Source organism: Scyliorhinus torazame, chromosome 1 (assembly GCF_047496885.1).
Source record: "Scyliorhinus torazame isolate Kashiwa2021f chromosome 1, sScyTor2.1, whole genome shotgun sequence".
NCBI classification, from domain to species: Eukaryota; Metazoa; Chordata; class Chondrichthyes; order Carcharhiniformes; family Scyliorhinidae; genus Scyliorhinus; species Scyliorhinus torazame.
In genome coordinates this window covers 417,095,528-417,100,498 of record NC_092707.1, presented here as the reverse complement: position 1 = coordinate 417,100,498, position 4,971 = coordinate 417,095,528, and positions in this window count along the sequence as shown.

Here is a 4,971-nt window from a genome sequence, read left to right as displayed (position 1 = left end):
TCAACTCTCTTGACTGTTTTCCAGGGCAAGAGAATTACCCTAATTGCCATTTTTCGGATTTCTAACTTTCTGTTCCTGGTTGTCCTTTTCAGGTCGACTCTGAAATTAAGGATAAGTACCCTTTCTGGGCCCTCTCCAAGGGTACTAAGGCACGACCTTCCTGTTTTAGTTAAGGGTCGATTGGTTATTGGTCTCTAAAGATTCTAGACGTCCTCTATTTCTCTAGGATGTTCCCTCACAATCTGCCTTACTGTAGGGATGATTTATTTTTTGGCCTCCTTTTACCAGTAATGGATGCACGATTTTTAGTGCTGTCACCAAGATGTCTTGCAGACTTTTTCTCAGGGTCAGCATCTTCTAGTCTGCTGATTTCACACCCAACCTGAGTTTTATGTCCCCTCGATCCACAGAATATCCTTACAAAGTCAATCACACATGGCCTTCCAGACTAAACTCGGCAGGTAAAGTCTGACTCACACATAGACCAGAAACATCGAATATTCTAGCCCCCATTCTGCTTAACTGGAAACTTCTATTATTTTAGCCTCGCTTTACCTAGAAACTTCTAATATTCGAGGCCTCCACGCTGGGTGCCATGAAGTAAAAAACTCACCACTATTCTTAGAATTCCCCCTATACCAAAAAGGGTCGACATTCTAAATGGTGAACAGGGATTCTCACTCCCCGACTCCGATGCAAGCTTCAGTGGGTGCTATTCAGGTCAAACTATATTTTCAAGTTATCCCCCAGTATAACCCATACCTTCACAGAAGAATTTTATCTACTTACCACTTAGTAGCATCGTTCCTGGGTCCCGCGTTGTTAAGTAAGTAAAGTAGACTTTGTAATAACCACTGTTACAAGTTAAAACTTTTAAGTTATTTTATTATTATATTTTTTCTTTTAAAAGATGCATTCACTGTCTTTACAGAAAAGTAAAAAGATCTTGCTTCTGGATTCTCCTGGTTGGTTGAAGGGACCTTCAAGTCCACCTTGACAATCAATCTTCTTTAGCTTTTGGTCTTCCTCAGATGGATTCACTGTTCTGCTTGGTTGCTATGCTCTATCTTTCCCAGGACCGAGATAACTCTGCTGGCTGCCCCCTTTCTTAGGGTTTATATATCTTTCTAACTGTTATTAAGTTTTTATGACTTTATTGTAAAGTAACTTTTATTTCACTTGGATTGTAAAAGGTACCTTTAATCTAATTTTTTCTGACACGACTAAGTATTCATTTTGAGCATGACCTCAGCTCATAGATCTCTGATTACATTGTTTCCTTTGTGATGTTCAAAAATGCTTTGATTTCAAAGTGGTGTGACTTTTGATTGCTGTCATTTCTATAGTTTTATTATTGTCAAATTGTGTCCCCAGCTCATAATTTTGACTTTGATTTGGGTCTAATTTGTGTTCTCGTAGACAGGTTGTCTCCAGCTTTCTTTAATTTATCTGATGTCAGCAGAACTTCACACCTATACATTTGTCACCTAATTCAACTGAGAACCTCATCCATTCTTTTCCAGCTGCTTATAGCTAACTTCAAGAAGGTGCGAAACATTGCTTTTAGCTGTATACTAAAATTCACTCGATTGTGACTTGAAAGACCTGCCTGCTGTGTTTGCTAAGCCTGCTTGACAAAGGCTATCTGCATTTCACAGTCCTCTCCTGCAGCTGCTGTTAACCCTTCGTGGGATTTTTCCCTACATTCTCTCATGCACTCTTAGATCAGACTTCCATGTTTCAAATGACATATCTTTCCATATTTTCAATTACAAACCATTGAAAGTCAGTGGGAAGCAGGAATTCTCTGAACTAGGATTTCTTCTTTTGTTGCTGAGTAATTGTCCTGATTCCACAAACATCCTTGTCCGTAAACTCATTACCTGGCCTCGTAATCTCCTCCAAAAACATTCCGTTGTTGTGTGTCATTCCTGTCACGCTGTGTTCTGCACATCCCACTGGCTCATTGCAGGCAGAGGGATGTGGGAAATCCTGACTGAGGCATTAATGCCTTCTGTGGTGGTCACTGACACCTCTGGTCCCAGTTTAGCCCATTACCGTTAACCCCCACTTATCCCCATCACCTTTAACCCCATTTAGCCCCATCACCTTTTCGGCTCGAACCTTTGAAAAACTGAATAACTTGGTAAAAATACAATGTGGGGTAAAAGAGGGAGACACAAAATCATTTGAATTATTTGATTTAATATTTTCAATTGTGATTGTCATACACTTCAGTTAATGCTTCATGTGTGTCTCTGTCTCAGAGTGTGACCCACAGATGTAGAAAACTGTTCCCATCACATTACACAGCAGTCGGCTTGGTAAAAGGTGTGAACTCTACTGTTTGACTTGAGAATTTTATTCAGCACAAGCCTGGACAGACAGAGGCTCTTAAGCTCAACCACAAACATTTTTATTAACTAAAGACATTCTTAATGTCTAATACAAAAGCTTTAAACAAGTGTAATGAGAGTCCATGGCTCTCGAGACAATGACAAAGCCTCCACAGGCAAAACCCCATGTATCTGCCGAAATCTCCACCCAAACTCCCTCAGGGTTTAGTTGCTACCCTTGAACTGTCCTTAAACCTCGGCTCCACTACCCCTCAGATCTGGCAGATGCTCACAACTCCCCCACAGCTGGCCCTCCCGGTGTCAGCTGTGGGTCCATGGGTCAGGGTGACCCTTCCTGACTCTCCCTGGTGGCTGCAGTGCCAGACTCTACTCTCTTGGCCTTTTTAAAATCACAGCGCTTTGTCAAAAATATCAATGCATATTTCCTGGAGCCATCCAATTGGACGGGCTTTGCTCAGCACCTATTAATCTCTTTGGCCTGATTCTTGCCTTGGTCCAGTCAAAGCCAATCATCGCGATGGCGTTCCCATGCCCAAAACAATGGACCCCATTCAGGTGTGACGACTCTTGCCCCGACATTGGTTTGGATGTGATAAAGTCCATTTCTCCTTCGCTGTGGTTGATGTTTGTTTGTATAAAGTCTGTTGCCTGCGGCCATCTCCTCTGATGGTCTCCCAGTCTTTTCAACTGGATTGTCTGGGGGTGACCCTTGTGTCTTTGCGATGGTGATGTTCCAGTGTCCCGGTTTCAGTACCGACACGTTTGAAGATTAACCCCTTCCAGCACAGTTGGGATTTGGCCTGTTTGTTTGCCATGTGTATGTCCATGAGGATTTGGGGGTTCTACGTTTAATAAAAGTCCAGTTCGAGGAGAGTCCCATCCTACATCTCCCCCGCTTTAGTATCTCGAATATTAGAGACACATAACCCGATATCAAGCCCTCTCCTGGATTTTGGTAATTGTGTTCCCCAGCAAACCCCTTCTTCACCATTTACCCAGGTTTTGCCATTTGCTTTTAGCTTCAGCTACAAGACAAAGCTGTATAATATCATAACTGGGGAATGAGGACTAACATGTGAAGCAAGTCTGACCCCAGAGAGTATTTGAATGCTGAGGCCAGGGAGCCAGCAGTTTGGGGATGTTATTATTCTGCTTCCTTCTGTGTCTCTGTGTTCCACAATGTTTCTGGGGTAAAGATCATGGAACGTAGAACATAGAATTTACAGTGCAGAAGGAGGCCATTCGGCCCATCGAGTCTGCACCGGCTCTTGGAAAGAGCACCCACCCAAGTCCACACCTCCACCCTATCCCCATAACCCAGTAACCCCGCCCAACACTAAGGGCAATTTTGGACACTAAGCGCAATTTATCACGGCCAATCCACCTAACCTGTACATCTTTGGACTGTGGGAGGAAACCGGAGCACCCGGAGGAAACCCACGCACACACGGGGAGAACGTGCAGACTCCGCACAGACAGTGACCCAAGCCGGGAATCGAACCTGGGACCCTGAGCTGTGAAGCAACTGTGCTGACCACCGTGCTACCGTGGTTTATTAATTTTGTGAGGCGCTTGGGAGGTGGTGGACTATCAGATGCAAAGTGAGTTCTTTGTAATTTTGGAGATTCACTGATGTGTGATCAATTATCCTCACTTCTGTGATCTCGAATTCTAGCGGGCGTTTAAAACAGAAAGTCGGGTTCGGGTATGATTGTTTAGTCGATACTCGCTCGCACTGGGGTAAGACAATGTGTCACATTGCCCTCATGCACCAGTTGGGATGGGACATGGGACATGGACATACCCGGGGGGGTGGAGGGGAGGGTGGGGACAGGGAGTACCCCGGGGGGGGAGGGGGTGAGGAAATACCCGGGTGGGGGTGGGGTAGGGGACAGGGTATACCCCGGGGGAGGGGGAGGGGACAGGGCGTACACGGGGGGGGGGGCAGGGAGTACATGGGGGGGAGGGGGGGTTGGGGGGGGGGATACCCGGGCGTGGTTGGGGTAGGGGACAGGGTATACCCCGGGGGGAGAGGGGGAGGGGGGAGGGGACAGGGCGTACACGGGGGGGGGAATACCCGGGCGGGGTTGGGGTAGGGGACAGGGTATACCCCGGAGGAGGGGGAAAGGGGGGGAGGGGGCAGGGAGTACACGGGGGGGGGAGGTGGGTTGGGGGGGGAAATACCTGGGCGGGGGTGGGGCAGGGGACAGGGTATACCCCGGGTGGGGAGGGGGAGGGGACAGGGCATACACGGGGGGGGGGGGGGGGTGGGGGGAGGGGGGGGCAGGGAATACCCCGGGGGGGGAGGGAGGGAGGGGGCAGGGAGTACATGGGGGAGGGGGTTTGGGGGGGGAATACCCGGGCAGGGGTGAGAGAGGGGACAGGGTATACCCGGGGTGGGGGGGTGTTGGGGACAGGCAATACCCGGGTTGGGGGGGGTGGACAGGGAGTACTGGGGGGGGGAATACTGAGGGGGGGGGAGTACTGGGGGGACGGGGAGTACTTGGGGGGAGGGGACAGAGAATACTGGGGGGGGGGGAATACTGGGGGGGGTGGAATACTGGGGGGACGGGGAGTACTTGGGGGGGGGAACAGGGAATACTGGGGGGGGGGG